General features: G+C 43.4%; 1 protein-coding gene across 2 annotated transcripts in view; it reads left to right on the top strand.

The window, feature by feature from the left end:
• Positions 1-389: 389 nt before the first annotated feature.
• ccdc28a (coiled-coil domain containing 28A) overlaps positions 390-18,125 on the top strand; it is a 50,558-nt gene continuing 32,822 nt past the window's right edge. For both annotated transcript variants that reach the window (XM_063055161.1, XM_063055162.1), the window contains exon 1: positions 390-617. The gene's annotated coding sequence lies outside the window, so the exon portion shown is untranslated. The remainder of the gene's footprint in view (positions 618-18,125) is intronic.

The raw sequence follows: 18,125 nt of genomic DNA, 5'->3' as shown, positions 1-18,125 counted from the left end.
GATATATTCAACATGCCAACCAGGTACAGGGTGACATTTCGGGCGCAGTTTAAATTTCTTTACGCGCTCGATGCAAAAGATGTGTGCGCGCGCACACACCTTGAATGTTGCTGTGCTTTCCTAATATTTGCTTCCAGACATAAAACTGAATTCAATGTCATTCTACCCTTCCGAAATCCACTCAGATAAAACGCTATATGACCTCTCTTTTCCAAAATATCATTCAAACGCGCTATTACCGTACGTTCCATAAGTGTTCAGGGTGCTCTCTGGGAGTTATAGTTCTTCTAAGGCTGATCGGCATCGACGCTGAGGAGACCTGGAACTGCAACTCCCAGCATGCCGGCAAGAGGACACACTTCCGGTAGACGTGGACCGTCAGCGCCATGGCAACGGGCGGCCTGGTCGAGTGATCCAGGGATCGGGCGCCGGGGTGTTCGAGTTCGGCTCGTCCGATTATTGCTAACGCGCGTCCTCTGGCTGACCCGTGATATCCAAGCTCAGGCTCCTTCACTTCGCCCCTTCCCGTCGTTTAGTTTACCGGACGCGACGACCTCCGGCGTCTGCTGTCCCATGGCTCTGCCTCCTCTGCTGATATAGACAGGACGTGTCCCCTGGTAAGGACGGAGCTCTGCTTGCATGGCATTTAATTGGGGGAGCGAGGAAGAAAAGAAACTAAACAAATCACCGTTCCTCTGCATCCTATTGACCGTCAAAACACTTTTACTTAGGTTCAGAATCAGGTTTATTATTGCTGACATATAACGTGAAATTTGTTGTGTTACGGCAACAGTACGGTGTAAACCATAAAATTACAATAAGTTACAAAGAATAAATAGTGCAAATAGAAAGAGTGTTCATGGACCATTTAGAAATCTGATTGCCGAAGGGAAGAAACTGTTCCTGAAACATTGAATGTGTGTTTTGGGGCTCCTGTTCCTCCTCCTCGATGGCATTAACTAGAAGAGGGCATGACCCAGATGGTGAAGGATGCTGCCTTGATCAGATGGTGATCCTCCTTGAGGCACCATTTCCTGAAGAAGTCCTCAAATGTGGGGAGGGTTGTGCCATGATGGAGCTGGGTGAGTTTGCGGCCTCTTGTGATCCTGTGCATTGGAGCCACCAGACCAGATGCTGATACAACCAGTCAGAAGTAATGCAGAAGGCAGCTTACCAAAGGCTGGTGATGAAAACTGTCATGGCCAGTTGACATTTTCTATGTGTCAGAGCAACAACTCCAATATACTGGGTTCCACTGCTTGGATTGAGGGTGTGCATAAGTTCTTGTACTTAATGTCTTTGGTGAAAGGGTTATGGCAATAATAAGGATGATGTTCCACATATTTCTGGCTGTATATATTTCTGTTTATTGCCTTTGCTATTTAAAAGTCTTATTGGTATTGGGAAATGAACCTGGTCAGGTGTCAGGTCTGTCAGTGGGAGAGCATTTTGGAGATAGTGATCATAATTCTGTCTCCCTTACAATAGCATTGGAGAGAGATAGGAACAGACAAGTTAGTTTAATTGGAGTAAGGGGAATTATGAGGCTATCAGGCAGGAAATTGGAGGCTTAAATTGGAAACAGATGTTCTCAGGGAAAAGTACGGAAGAAATGTGGCATATATTCAGGGGATATTTGTGTGGAGTTCCGCATAGGTACATTCCAATGAGACAGGGAAGTTATGGTAGGGTACAGGAACCGTGGTGTACAAAGGCTGTAATAAATCTAGTCAAGAAGAAAAGAAAAACATACAAAAGGTTCAGAGAGCTAGGTAATGTTAGAGATCTAGAAGATTATAAGGCTAATAGGAAGGAGCTTAAGAAGGAAATTAGGAGAGCCAGAAGGGGTCATGAGAAGGCCTTGGCGGGCAAGATTAAAGAAAACACCAAGGCATTCTACAAGTATGTGAAGAGCAGGAGGATAAGAGGTGAAAGAATAGGACTAATCAAGTGTGATAGTGGGAAAGTGTGTATGGAACCGGAGGAACTAGCAGAGGTACTTAATGAATACTTCAGTATTCACTATGGAAAAGGATCTTAGTGATTGTAGTGATGACTTGCAGCAGACTGAAAAGCTTGAGCATGTAGATATTAAGAAAGAGGATGTGCTGTAGCTTTTGGAAAGCACCAAGTTGGATAAGTCGCCGGGACCGGATGAGATGTACCCCAGGCTACTGTGGGAGACGAGGGAGGAGATTGCTGAGCCTATGGTGATGATCCTTGCATCATCAATGGGGATGGGAGAGGTTCTGGAGGATTGGAGGGTTGTGGATGTTGTTCCTTTATTCAACAAAGGGAGTAGAGATAGCCCAGGAAATTATAGACCAGTGAGTTGTACCTCAGTGTTTGGTAAATTGATGGAGAAGATCCTGAGAGGCAGGATTTATGAATGTTTGGTGAGGTATAATATGATTAGGAGCAGTCAGCATGGCTTTGTCAAGGGCAGGTCATGCCGTACAAGCCTGACTGAATTTTTTGAGGATGTGACTGAACGCATTGATGAAGGAAGAGCAGTAGTTGTAGTGTATATGGATTTCAGCAAGGCATTTGATAAGGTACCCCATGCAAGGTTTATTGAGAAAGTATGGAGGCATGGGATCCAAGGGGACACTGCTTTGTGGATCCAGAACTGGCTTGCCCACAGAAGGCAAAGAGTGGTTGTAGACTTGTCATATTTTGCATGGAGGTCGGTCACCAGTGGAGTGCCTCAGGGATCTGTTCTGGGACCCCTTCTCTTCATGATTGTTTTAAATGACCTGGATGAGGAAGTGGAGGGATGGGTTAGTAAATTTGTTGATGACACAAAGGTTGGAGGTGTCGTGGATAGTGTGGAGGGCTGTCAGAGGTTACAGTGGGACATTGATAGGATGCAAAACTGGGCTGAGAAGTGGCAGATGGCGTTCAACCCAGATAAGTATGAAATGGTTCATTTTGGTAGGCCAAATATGATGGCAGAATATAGTATTAATGGTAAGACTCTTTGGCAGTGTGGAGGATCAGAGGGATCTTGGGGTCCAAGTCCATAGGATGCTCAAAGCAGCTGCGCAGGTTGACTCTGTGGTTAAGAAGGCGTATGGTGTATTGGCCTTCATCAATCGTGGAATTGAATTTAGGAGCCGAGAAGTAATGTTGCAGCTATATAGGACCCTGGTCAGACCCCACTTGGAGTACTGTGCTCAGTTCTGGTTGCCTGACTACGGGAAGGATGTGGAAGCCATAGAAAGGGTGCAGAGGATATTTACAAGAACATTGCCTGGATTGAGGAGCATGTCTTATGAGAATAGATTGAGTGAACTTGGCCTTTTCTCCTTGGAGTGATGGAGGATGAGAGGTGACTTGATAGAGGTGTATAAGATGATGAGAGGCATTGATCATGTGGATAGTCAGAAACTTTTTCCCAGGGCTGAAATGGTTGCCACAAGAGGACACAGGTTTAAGGTGCTGGGGAGCAGGTACAGAGGAGATGTCAGGGGTAAGGTTTTAACTCAGAGTGGTGAGTGCGTGGAATGGGCTGCCGGCAACGGTGGTGGAGGTGGATACGATAGGGTCTTTTAAGAGACTTTTAGATAGGTACATGGAGCTTAGTAAAATAGAGGGCTATGGGTAAGCCTGGTAATTTCTAAGGTAGGGACATGTTCGGCACAACTCTGTGGCCAAAGGGTCTGTATTGTGCTGTAGGTTTTCTATGTTTCTGTGTAAAAGCCCATCTAAATGCCTCTATGGTGTACCTGATTCCACCACCTCCTCTGGTAAAAGATAATTGACCTGAAATGTTTTTCTGCTCAATAATGAACACATTAAGAAGGTGCTTGATGACAGAGATGAACCAAAACTTCACCCTTTCTGATGAAAGGGCTAGGAGTAGATCCCTGACGATGGCGTCATGTTGAAGGTAGTGGAAATTATATTGAATGTAGAGAGTGGTGGGCTGGAAGGTGACAGGAAGGGAAACCCTGTCCTTACTGTGGGTGGGAGGAGAAGGGTTGAGAGCAGAAATGCAGGAAATCAAAAAGATGTGGTTAAGAGCCCTGCTAACTGCATTTGCCGGGGGAAGTCACAGTTAAGGATAAAGGAAAACCTCCTCAGAACTGATACAATATTTCTAGGGAGAACAGAATTGGAGGCGAGCAGAGGTTCCCAATCTGGGCTTCACAGGCCCCTCAGTTAATGACAAGGCTCATTGGCATAAAAAACCTTTGGAACCCTGGCAAATAGAGTGGGAGGAATTATAGTCAAAATAAATGCTGGAGAGACTTTTGATATGGTTTATAATGGTGCTCCTATTGAGAATCCGGCCTTTTTCTTTGCATTGGTTGTTGATCTTAAAAGCTCGCTCTGCTTTGATTTTTTTAAATTTCCAGCACCCGCAGATTGTTTCTTCATATTGTCTTGAGAGCTTGCTGAATTTGTAACACTATTGATCTCTTCCCCCTACCCCCCATGTTTATAAAGCCTGAATCCAACTGTAACTATATTATATGTACTTTGACTTCATAACCTTTAGGAAAGACTGTTTCAATACAAGTCTGACTTGCACTATTGTAGTCCCACAGTAATTAAGAATGACCAGACCAGTGAATTTGTTGCTTTGCTCCATAGTCCAGGAAATCTGTTTAGTTAGATGGATGAAGAATGTGGCCGCTGCTTTTCAGTCCTCTGCCTTTGCAGAAGAAACCTGCACTCAAAAAAAAAATTCTCACTATCTCAAGATATCCAAGTATTTTACATTACTAAAGAACTTTAAAAAAATAGAGCAGGTGGGTCACCTGCCCATCACCTCTGCCTCCTCCTTCCCTTTCTTCCCTGGTCCACTCTCCTCTCCTATCAGATTCCTTCTTCAGCTCTTCACCTGTTCCAGCTGTCACCTCTCAGCTTCTTACTTCATCCACTTCTCCCCGATCCTTCCACCTCCCCTCCCCCTCACCTGGTCTCACCTCTCACCTGTCAGTTTGTACTCCTTCCCCTCCCCACTCCCATATGCTGTCTGTTTCCCCCTTCCTTTCCAGTCCTGATGAGGGATCTCGATGTGAAATATCTTTTGTTTAATCCTCTCTATGAATGTTGCCTGACTTGTTGAATTCCTCCAGCACTTTGTGTGTGTGTGTGTGTGTGTGTGAGATTCAAGATTTCCAGCACCTGTGGAATATCTTGTGTCTAGAATCAGTTTTATTATTATTGCCATGTCATGAAATTTGTTGGTTTGTGCCAGCAAGCCATAAAAAGTCACTATACATTAAAATACAGAATGCAAAAGAGGAACAGTGAGGTAGTGCTCTTGTGTTCATTAACTGTTCAGAAATTTGATGGAAGAGGGGAAGAATCTCTTCCTAAAAGGATGAGAGTGTGTCTTTAGGCTCTTGTATCTCCTCCCTGAATGAGAAAAGGGCATGTCCTGGATGGTGAGTCCACTCTTTCCATCTTCCAGTTCCTGGCTTCCTCCAACTCTCTCACTAGTGCCATCGAGAGTGTGAATATAGACTGCTTCTTCTCCACCTACTTGACTTAACTGCCAATAGAATAGCAGTACGTAATATCAGTGCTCTTAAAAGCGGTTTTCAAAGTCCAAAGTAATTTTATTATCAAAGGACATATATAATCTTTCAAGAATCACCAGATCCTGAAATGGTTCCACAAGACTGGAAAATTGCAAATGTCAGTCTACCCTTCAAGGAGGGAGAGAGACAGAAGAAAGGAAACTACAGGCCAGTTAGTCTGGCCTCAGTGATTGGGAAAATCTTGGAGTCGATTACCAGAGTACCAGTCAGTACCAGAGTATTTGGAGGCACATGATAAAATAGGCTGTAGTCGGCATGGTTTCCTCAGGGGAAAATCTTGCCTGACAAATCTGTTGGAATTCTTTGAAGGAATAACAAGCAGCATAGACAAAGGAGAATCTGGATTTTGTGTACTGGATTTTCAAAAGGCCTTTGGCAAGGTGCCACACATGAGGCTGCTTAACAGGCTATGATCCCGTGCTATTACAGGAAAGATGCTAGCACAGATCTAGCATTGGTTGATTGGCAGGATGCAGAGTGGGAATAAAGGGAGCCTTTTCTGGCTGGTGCCAGTGCTGACTGGTGTTCCACAGGGGTCTGTGTTGGGACCAATTCTTTTAATGTTATTTGTCAATGTTTTGGATGATGGGATTGATGGCCTTGTTACAAAGTTTGCAGACAATATGAAGATAGGTGGAGGGGCAGATAGTTTTGAAGTAGAGAGGCTACAGAAGGACTTAGATTAGGAGATGGTCAAAGAAGTGGCAGATGGAATAGTGTCGGGAAGCATATGGTCATGCACTTTGGTAGAAGGAATGAAAAGGTTGATTATTTTCTCAATGGAGAGAAAATACAAAAAAACTGTGGTGCAAAGGGACTTGGAAGTCCTTGTGCAGGATTCCCTAAAGGTCCCTAAAGGTTAATTTGCAGGTTGAACCTGCAGTGAGGAGGGCAAATGCAATGTTAGCATCCATTTCAAGAGGACTAGAATAAAAGTAAGGATATGATGTTGAAACTTTATAAAGCACTGGTGAGTCCTCACAGAGTATTCTGAGCAGTTTTGGGCCTCTTAGAAAGGATGTGCTGAAACTAGAGAGGGTTCAAAGGAGGTTCATGAACATAATGCCAGAATTGAATGGCTTCTCATATGAAGAGCGTTTGATGGTTCTGGGCCTGTATTCACAGGGATTCAGAAGAATGAGGGGTGACCTCATTGAAACCTGCCAAATAGTGAAAGGCCTTGATAGAATGGGTGTGTCCTTTTATAATAGAGATGAGGAATTTCTTTAGCCAGAGAGTGCTGAATCCGTGGAATTCTTTACCATAGGCAGCTATAGAGGCCAAGTTTTTATGTATATTTAAGGCAGAGGTTGATAGATTCTAGTTTGGTCAGGGCATGAAAGAATATGGGCAAAGACAGGAGATCGGGGCTGAGGGGAAAATTGGATCAGCCATGATGAAATGGCAGAGCAGACTCGATGGGCCAAATGGCCTAATTCTGCTCCTATATCTTATCTTATGTACAAGCCTGACATTTGTTTTCTTGCAGGTGTACTCCGTTAATCCAAGAACAATAATAGAATCAATGAAAGACTGCACCCAATAGGGTGGACAAACAACCAGTATGCAAAAGACAAGAAACTGAGCAAACACAAAAGGGAAAATAGTAAGAATAAGTAATCAATAAATATCTCAAGCTGCTTGGATGGAGTACTGACATTGTAGAAGGTTTAAATAATTGCCATTGTATAGATTAATTAGTATTTTTTTTTCTGGTGCAAAAATCTGTTTTAGAGTGTAAGAGACCTGAACTAAACACATCCTAAAATCTTAACTACAGTAGGAAAATGTTCAATCAAATGGTGGCAATTTATAAGAGAGGCACAGTAGCTTAGTGGTTAATGTATTGTTTGCTGCTGTGTGAATGGCGACAGATCTGCTGCAATCACTTACTGAAGCAACAGGTCCACAGCAGATGCTATCTCATTGGCTCTTCACACAACCCTGGAACTTCCGGACAGCAAAGATGCATACATCAGGATGCTCTATCAATTACAGGTCGGCATTTAACACCATCATTCCCTCAAAACTAATCAGTTAACTCAAGACCTGGGGCCCCCTTGTGCAATTGAATCCTGGATTTCCTCAGTTGTAGACCCCAGTCAGTTCAGATTGGCAAAAACATCTCTACAATCTCCATCAGCACAGGAGCACCACAGGGCTGTGTGCTTAGCCCCCTGCTCTACTCGCTTTACACCTATGACCATGTGGCTAAGTAGAGCTCCAACACCATATACAAGTTTGCTGACGACACAACCATTGTGAGCTGTATCAAAGGGGGTGATGACTCAGCACACAGGAGGGAGATTGAAAACTTGGCTGAATGGTGTTATAACAGCATCCTCCCAGTCAATGTCAATAAGACCAGGGAACTGATTGTAGACTTCAGGAGAGGGAAGCCAGAGGTCCATGAGCCAGTAATCATCTGAGGATCAGAGGTGGAGAGTGTCAGTAACTTTAAATTCCTGGGTGTAACTATCTCAGAGGGCCTGTCCTGGACCCATCATATACTGTAAATATTATTGCAAAGAGAGCACGACAGAGCCTCTACTCGAGGAGTTTGTGGAGATTCGGCATGTCATTGAAAGCCTTGGCAAAGGTCTAGAGATGTATGGTGAAAAGTTTGCTGACTGGCTGCATTACGGCCTGATATGGGAACATTAATGCCTTTGAGCGGAAAATCCTACAAAAGGTAGTGGATTCAGCCCAATATATCACAGGTAAAACCCTCCCAATCATTGAGTACATCTATATGAAACGATGCCGTAGAAAAGCAGCATCCATCATCAATGATCCTCACCGCCCAGGCCATGCTCTTTTCTCACTGGTGTCATCAGGTAGAAGGCGACAGTAACTTAAATAACCACATATTATAACAATGGTGTGCAGAAGAGATTCTCTGAGCACACAACTCCGTCGTATCTCGAAGTGGATGGGCTACAGCAGCAATAGACCATGAACATTAACTCAGTGGCCTCTTTATTGGGTTACTAGAGGTACTGCATAAACTGGCCACTGAGTGTACTTGATGTGTTTCAAATTTTCCTTTTGCAGCCTTGAATCCCCACTTTTATTCCTGCTACTCTGTTCTAACCAAGTTTTTTCAATGAGTGTCATCTCTGTCAATGAAGAACTTTAAAAAAGAGTCTTGAAGGAGTCTGTTTACTGCCCGTCAGGTCAATCCTACCCACATTCCAAAGACGTATGGTTAGAGTTAGTGGGCTTTGGGCATACCCTGTTGGCTTTAGAAGCATGACGACACCATCCACTTGAAGATTGGACGTGTTGTGTGTTCAGGCACACCACTGTTGCAATGCGGCCTGACTCCCATACAATCCCTGCTGATTTGATTTGATGCAAGTGACGTATTTCACAGGATATTTTGATGTACTGTATATGGGACAAATAAAGTTAATCTAATCTTTAAAAATCTTTATCTCCCCATCCCCATGCATATCCTGTAACGCATTCAAAATCAGATTTATTATCACTGCCTCATATGATGTGAAATTTGTTGTTTCTCTCACATGCCCAATAAGTTTCTTCAGAGTATCTCACCAGTCACCCAACCTAGGGGTTATTTATAGTAGCTAATTAGTACTAGACCCTTGGGACACCCTTTGAGAGAAGGGTAGTGCAGTCTGATGTGACCAGAATGAACATTAAATTTTTCTGAATGCTATTGGTATCGCTTTGCTTTGGAAACTAAAGTAGTAAACCTCAGTTTATTAAAGAAGAACGACACATAGCAAAGCAAATATAGCTCCTCCTTGTTTAACGAAGGACACTTTTGATGGCATCATTTCTGGCTTATCTACCATCCAGGACATCTCAAATGTCCTCTTTCTTTAAGGATCATGGTTTCCCTTCTGCCGTCATCAATGATGCCCTCACCTACATCTCCCCCATTTCCCACACTTTGGCCCTCATGCCATCCTCCCGTCACCCACAACAGGGACAGAGTTCCCCTTGTCCTCACCTACCACCGCACCAGCCTCCAGATCCAGCACATTATCCTCCGCAACTTCCGCCACCTTCAACAGGACCCCACCACTAAGCACATCTTGCCCTCTCCACCCCCTCTGCTTTCCGCAGGGATCAGTCCCTCCGTGACTCCATGATCCACAAGTCCCTCCCCACGGGTCTCCCACCCGGCACTTATCCCTGTAAGCGTAAGTGCTACACCTGTCCCTACAGCTCCTCTCTTGCCACCATTCAGGGCCTCAAACAGTCCTTCCAGGTGAGGCAACACTTCACTTGTGAGTCTGTTGGGGTCACCTATTGCATCCAGTGCTCCTGGTGCGGACTCCTCTACATCAGTGAAACCCGACACAGATTGGGGGGCCGCTTTGTTGAGCACCTCTGTTCCATCCACCACAACAGACAGGAGCTCCTGGTTGCCACCCATTTCAACTCCGCTTCACATTCCCATTCAGATGTGTCCGTACGTGGCCTCCTCTACTGCCATGATGAGGCTAAACTCAGGTTGGAGGAGCAACACCTCATATACCGTCTGGGTAGTCTCTAGCCCTTGGGCATGAACATTGATTTCTTCAACTTCTGGTAATTCCCTCCCACTCCCTTCCCCCCATCTCTGTTTCACTCTGCCCCCTCCCCCAGCTGCCTATCACCTCCCTCATGGTTCCGCCTCCTTCTACTACCCATTGTGCTTTCCCCTATTCCTTCTTCACCTTTCCTGCCTTTCCCCTCCCTTTGCTTCCCCTCCCCCACCCCTTTATCTTTCCCCTTACTGGTTTTTCACCTGGAACCTACCAGCCTTCTCCTTCCCACCCTCCCCCCACCTCCTTTATAGGGCTTCTGCCTCCTTCCTCTTCAGTCCTGATGAAGGGTTCCGACCCGAAACGTTGACTGATCATTTCCATGGATGCTGCCCAACCTGCTGAGTTCCTCCAGCGTGTTGTAAGTGTTGCTCTTGTGCCTCTCGTTGTCATTCTGGAGACGTGCAACCCATTCATTCCCCGTCTCTTCATCTCTTCCGCTGTTTATTGTTTGTCTCTGATCCTGGAAACACGCATGCCTCTCCTCCTCTGTCTCTTCTTCTCTCATCTTTTTTTGTCCTGATTCTTTGATCCTGGAGTCGTGTGGCCCTGGCCTCATCCGATTCTTGTTCTCTCCCTCTCCTTGCCGCTTCCCGATGACATTTGGTGTCATCTCTTGACCATAATGTCCCTGTTCCCTTTCCACGCGGCATAATTATGCTGACTATTTTTTTTACCCTAATGGTGGATAGAAGATACGAAGCACTAACACCAAAGGATGCTGATTATTCTTGATGATGTGGTTGGCACTCTCCTAAATGGATGTGATATTGTCACCACTGTCCTTTGACTGCAGCAAAGGGTTTTATGGGTGTCTCGGAGTACGTCATTACAATAAGATTTAATGATCTCTTATCGATGGGTGGCAGTTAGATCTTTCCCAATCCTGCACATGCTGATGGTGATAATTAGCAGAATGTGACCCCATGAAATAGAGCTGCCCTGCCCTTTTACTCCGGTAGGTGTCGCTGCTGAGGCTGGCCGTGTGCATGCGTCGGGCTGTCGCGTCCCGATTTCCATGATGGCCGATTGGGTCTCGGGTGAAAGCCAGCCTGTTGGTTATTGGTGAATGAGCAATTTTATACCAATATATAACCCTGAACTTTGCCTGCATTCTGTAAGTTAGCGCATTTTAATTTGAATTAGCCAAAAAAAAGTGCTGCTGTAATGCACTGTTTGCGCTAATTGGAGGTACAAGTAGACAGACAGAGCATGAGGGTTTTAGTAGTATGTAGATAACAGCCAGATGTGTTTGTGATGTGGGAAGGCCCTGCATTCCCTGCAGGAAACCCATTAGAATCAGGTTTAATATCACTAGTATATGTCATGAAATACGTTGTTTTGCACCAGTAGTACCTTGCAATACATAATTAAAAATCTATAAATTACGATAAGAAATATATGTGGAAAAAAATAGTGAAAAAGAAAGCAAAAAAAAATAGTGAGGTAGTGTACATGGGTTCATTGCCTATTCAGAAATCTGATGACAGAGGGGAAGAAACTGTTCCTAAAATGTTGAGTGTGTGTCTTCAGACTCCTGGATCTCCACCTCGACGGTAGCAATGAGAAGAGGGCATATTCTGGGTGATGGGAGTCCTATTAAGGATGCCACATTTTTTAAGGTGGCATCAGTCATTAAAGAACTCTCATCCACAAGAACATATAAACTACAACAGACAGTACCTAAGTCAGGGTTGAACCCAGTAATTGTCGCTGTAAGACAGTGTCATTGCCTGCTATGCTATTCTGTTACCCGGTGACTGATTTTCCATGGGGTAGGGAAGAGCCAGATTTGTGTTTAAAAGATTTGATCTTTCCTTGTCAGGCAATAACAATGACAGATCTAGATTATATCTCCTGTAGAGCAAAAACCAGCTTTGGCCTCTTAATTGATATTTATTGCTTGTTGGAATATATATGTATATGTAGACTCGACAACTTGTTCTTATAATATTATTTTGATTTGCGCAATTTGTCTGTTGTTTGTCAGTCTTTGTTTTTTTTATAGTTAACAGAATCAGAATTGGGTTTAATGTCACCAGCATATGTCGCGAAATTTATTAACTTTGTGGCAGCAAGGCAAAGCAATACATAATAATAGAGAGAAAAAGAAAACTGTGAATTACAGTTTTTTATATGTTAAATTAAATAAGTAGTGCAAAAAAGGAAATTTTTAAAAAAAGTAGTGATGTAGTGTTCATCGGTTCAATGTCCATTCACAATTTGGATGGCAGTAGGGAAGAAGTTGTTCCTGCATTGTTGAGTGTGTGCCTTCAGTACCTCTTTTCTGATGGTAGCAATGAGAAGAGGGCATGTTCTGGATGATGGGGGTCCTTAATGATGGACATTAACAGTGCTGCTGAGCAGAGAGATCTTGGGGTGCAAGTTCATAGCTCCTTGAAATTGACTACATAGGTCGAGAGGGTGGTTAAGAAGGCTTATGGAATGTTTGTTCTATTTATCGAGGCATTGAGTTCAAAAGTCAAGAGGTTATATGCAACTTTATAGAACTCTGGTTAGGCTACATCTGGAGTTGCATATAGTTCTGGTCGCAGCACTAGAGGAAGAATGTTAAGGCTTTGGAGAAGGTGCAGAAGAGGCTTACCAGGATGCTGCCTGGATTAGAGGCCATGAGAGGTTGGATAAACTTGGGTTGTTTTCTCTGGAAATTCTATGTCAAGCGGAATGTTTGCAAACTCCTAAGGAAGTAGAGGTGCTGCTGTGCTTTCTTCATAATGACACTTGCATGCTGGATGCAGGACAGATCTTCAGAAATGACAACACTGAGGAATTTAAAGATGTTGACCTCTTCAACTCTGATTTCCTGGACTGGATCATGGACCTCTGGTTTTCTTCTCCTGAATTCAATAATCATCTCCTTGGTCTTGCTGACATTCAATGAGAGATTGTTGTTATTGTGGCACCACTTAGCCAGATTTTTGATCTTCCTCCTCTTTGCTGATTCATCACTCCCTTTGATTCAACAGTCAATGGTGTTGTCAGCTAACTTAAATACAGTATTGGAGCTTTGCTTAGCCTCTCAATCATAAGTATAAAGTGAGTAGAGCAGGGGGTTAAGCACACAACCTTGTGGTGCACCTGTGCTGATGGAGATTGTTGAGGAGATGTTGTTGCCAATCCGAACTGATGCGTCTGCAAGTAAGGAAATTGAGGAATCCACTTACACAATCAGACATTGAGACATTTAAGAGACTACTAGACAGGTATATGGAGGAATTTAAGGTTGGGGGGGTTATATGGGAGGCAGGGTTTAAGGGTTGGCACAATATTGTGGGCTGAAGGGCCTATATTGTGCTGTAGTGTTCTATGTTCAAAGTCTTGAAGCTGACTGATTAGATTTGACGGGATGATAGTATTGAATGCCGAGCTGTAATGAATAAAGATGATCTTAATGTACATATGCATCTTCGCTGTTCAGATGTTCCAGGTTTGAATGAAGAGCCAATGAGATGGCATCTGCTGTCATCCTGTTGTGATGGTAGGCAAATTAGAGCAGATCAAGCCGGTTCTCAGACAGGAATTGATATGTTTCATCACCAGCCTCTCAAAGCACTTCATCACAGTTGATGTAAGTGCTACTGGATGATATTCACTGAGGCAGGTTACCACATGTCTTCTTCGGCACCAGTATAGTTGAAGGCAGCTTGAAGCAGATGAGTACCTCAGACTGCTGAAGTGAGAAGTGAATACCTAGCCAGTTGATCAGCACAGGTCTTTAGTATTTGGCCAGATACCCTTTCTGGGCCGGATGCTTTCCATAGGTTCATCCTCCCGAAGGATGCTCTTACATCGGCCTCAGAGACTGAAATCACAGGGTCATCGGGGGCTATGGGAGTTTGTGAAGGTGCCTAAATACTTTGATGATCAAAGTGAGCATAAAAGGCATTGAGCTCATCTGGGAGCAAAGCCTTGTTAACTATGTCACTTGGTTTCATTTTGTATCTCAAGCACCTGTATAACATCGGCTTTTGGCAGCATGTAAGCTGCAGTCAGGGTCATGTAGGGGAACTCTCTTGGTAAGCTGAATGGTTGGCACTTAATTATTAGATGTTCCAGGGCAGAGGAACAAGAATGCGGCAAGACCAAGAGCCAGTATGATTACTGTACTAGGGGACTGTTCAATATGTTAAGTACAAAATCTGTAATCTGACATAAAAGTACATGTTCTCTAATTTTCTCAGATTTACAGTGTTGTAGGCACATCACTTTACCAGTTTCCTCTCTTCATGAAACACTGAGAAGAAATGATTAATATGAAGTTATGGCTAAGTTTCAGGTTTATTGTCAGAGGGTAGTTAATTATTTATTTAGAGATACAGTGTGGGATAGGTGCACTGCCCAGTAATCGTAGCCTGACCACAGGACAATTTACAACAACCAATTAACCTACTAACTGGTATGTCTTTGGACTGTGGGAGGGAACCGGAGCACCCAGAGAAAACGATGCAGTCACGGGGAAAATGTACAAATTCCTTGTGGACAGTGCTTCAAGCTAACCACTACACTACAGTGGTGACCGACAGTGTACGGCAAGTAGAGCACAGAACATTACAGCACTGTACAGGCCCTTTGGCCCACAATGTTGTGCCGACCTTTTAATCTACTCTAACCATTCCCTCCATTTGATAGAACATAGAACAGCACAGTACAGGCCTTTCACCCACAAGGTAGAAGTGCTCTGTTATATAGATGTTGAGTATTAGTGAAGGTTTATCAGGAATAGCTTTTCCTACTGTCTAATCACAGAGTAACTTTGGCATAAGATGAAGAAAATAACTTTTGATCCTTTGCCAAAGTTGGCTGTGAGAAGATTGCAAGTCAAGAGAAAGGCAGTGACTGCCAAGTTATATTCTCCCATAACACTTATGATTTAATTGGTCATTAAATGAGTGCTGATTAACCCTTTTACATAGAAACAAGCCATTTGATCAATTTGAACTTTGTCAGCGTTTATGCTCCATAATATCTTCTTCCCCCATTTACTTCACCTCACACAACCCACATCTCCCAATCTTTCTCGGTTGCCTATTTAACTTCCTTTGATTATAGTGATAATTACTATTATTTGCAGAGCACTTTTCATACAAAAACTGTAGTTCAAAGTGCTTTGCAATGGGATAAAGTGCACACATCAAAATAAAGGACAAATTAATGTTAGTTAAAAGCAAATTTAAATAAATAGGTTTTGAGCTGTTGTGTAAAAGTGTCAATGGAGTCTGCATCTCTTTGTATTATTTATGAATGTTTCCAGTTGCTGATTGCGTATACAGTGTTTTAAACGTTTGCTATATTACTAGTGAAGTATACTCGATGGGTGAGTGGTCTAATTCTACTCCTATAACTTATGAAGCAGTAAAATTGTTGAAGTGTTGTTTAGTTTCATCAAACCATTGGTGCGTCTTTACATGTAATTGCTCTGGAACTTCACTGTAGACAATTAAAAGCAAGTGAATACTTGTTCTTGCGTCAATCAGTGCAGGATCCTGAGTCATCCTGGGGTGGAATTTTTAGTGTGGTTCCTGACATCTGATTCTGAACTTGCTATCACATTAACAAAGAATGTCTGGCGGTTTGGAACACAGATTGTTCACTTGATTAGTTGCTTCAAGAAACCAAAGTTTATTAGAACATCACAGAACAATCTTGTAATCTCACAGACTGACTCCAAATTGTTCATTTATTTGATTTAGAAATACAGCATGGTGCAGCACAATTACACCCATTGACCAATTAACACACAGTGAATTTATATAATTAATTTAATCTTTCAAGTTCAAGTTTATTGTCATTTGAGCATACACATGTACGCCACCAAGCGAAGCAACATTCCTCCAGACCAAGATGCATAACACATTAGATATAACTCACACACATAACATATAAAGTAATATTAGCACAAATAAATTAATAAATAATAAAGTACATATATGACACAAGTTTAAAAAGTAAACAGTATAATGCTACTGGTGCATCATATGTGATGAGATCTGGGTGGGGGCAGGGAGTTCCGTAGTCTTACAGCCTGGAGGAGGAAGCTGTTTCTCATCCTGGTAGTTCCTGTCCTAATACTGTGGTATCTTCTGGTTGATGGTTGGGTGGATGGGAGGGATCACTGACAATGCCACTGCCCCTGCGTGTGCAGCATTCCTGATAAATACCTCCAATGGGTGGAAGAGAGATGCCGATGATCCTCTCAGTAGTCCTCACAATCCTTCGTAGGGCATTGCAGTCAGATGTCTGTTTTTGTTTCATAGGCTTAGACATGCAAAGCTGATACTATTGCAGTGAAGTTAATTTGAATTATTAATTTGTGCCAGAACCACAGTCGTAACATTGGTGAATGTGGTAGCTAATATTCACATAGCTACTAGAACGATTACTAGCTTTCATCCTCATGTTAAATCTACCAGTATATCTGATGCTTGCCACTGACTGTAGCAAGAACATTTTTTGATTTTTCGTTCCCTTGTGTATATCAGGTGATCAATAGCCTTTATTTTCAGAAGGTGGTGTTATAGAGCCAGTGGCAACAGTACTATGCAAAACATAAAAGTGCTATAAATTATAATGCGAAATATGTAGTATTTTCTACATAATGAAAGAAATAGTGAGGTAGTGTTCATGGGTTTGTTATCTGTTCAGAAATGTGATGGCGGAAGGGTAGAAGCTGCTCCTAAAACGATAAGCATGTGTCTTTAGGCTGCTGTATCTTCTCTCTGATGGTAGCAATGAGGAGAGGGCATTTTCTGGCTAGTGGGTGTCCTTCATGATGGACATTGCCTTCTGAGGACATCTGCAGGCTTTAAGGCAGCCTCCGTCACTCTGATGCCCAAGAGAACGACGGTAACTGGTCTAAATGATTACCACCCAGTGGCACCGATTTCAACAGTCATGAAGCCATTTGATTGTATAAAATCTTACGTTCCAGCTACATTGGACCTTTTCCAGTTTGCCAACTGCTTAAAGCTGTCCACTGACAATGCGATAGCCTTGGCCATCCACTCTGTCCTGTCCCATGTAGTAAACAATGCCTTATGCCAGGATGTTGGTCATCTACTTCAGCTTGGCATTTAACATGATCATCCCTCAGAGGCTGGTGGGTAAACTGTCCTCGTTGGAATTAACACCCCTGTCTGAAACTGAATCTTGAACTTCTTGACAGAAGGACCCCAGTCAGTCTGAGTTTGCAGCTCCATCACACTGAGCACTGGTGTCCTCGGGGCTGAGCTCAGCCCGCTGCTGTTCACGCTACTGACTCACAACTGCATTGCCAGATTCAGCTCAAACTGCATCTTTAAGTTCACTGATGATACAACAGTGGTTGGCCTCATCAGCAACAATGATGAGTCAGCATAAAGAGAGGCTTGTCAGATGGTGTGAGAACAACAACCTGAGTCTCAACATGGACAAAACAAAACAGATGATTCTGTACTTTGCACATCAATGGCTCTGCTGTGGAGAAAGTGAAGAGCCTTGGTGTGTACATAATGGATGATCTAACCTAGACCTACAACACCTCCTCGTTAGTCAAAAAGGCACAGCAGTATCTACACTTTCTGAGGAAATTAAGCCGTGCCAGGCTCCCCACCCCCATTCCAACAGCTTTCTACAGGAGCATCATTGAGAGTGTCCTGTTTGGCTGCATCGTGTGGTACGGAAGCTGCATGGCCTCGGACCACAACACAAAACAGAAGACAGTAAAAAGCTACCAAGAGGACCAATGGGGTCCCTTTCCCCACTATTTGTGACATTTACTGGGAGCATTGTAAATGAAGGACCTAATGGCCTAATTCTGCTTCTATATCTTATGCTCTTATGTACAAGCATTGTTGAGGATCCATACCGCCCATCCCACCATGTCTTTAACCCACTACCGTCAGGAAGGTGGTAAAGGAGCTTAAGGACTAGGACTGTCAGACTGGGTAACAGCTTCTTCCCTCAGGCTGTGAGACTAATGAACACCCTGTCACCACCGAAGTCTTGTCACTAG

This window comes from Mobula hypostoma, chromosome 8 (genome assembly GCF_963921235.1).
Source record: "Mobula hypostoma chromosome 8, sMobHyp1.1, whole genome shotgun sequence".
Classification (NCBI taxonomy): domain Eukaryota; kingdom Metazoa; phylum Chordata; class Chondrichthyes; order Myliobatiformes; family Myliobatidae; genus Mobula; species Mobula hypostoma.
Note: the sequence above shows the minus strand (reverse complement) of the source record. Positions and strands in the feature narration are given on the sequence as shown.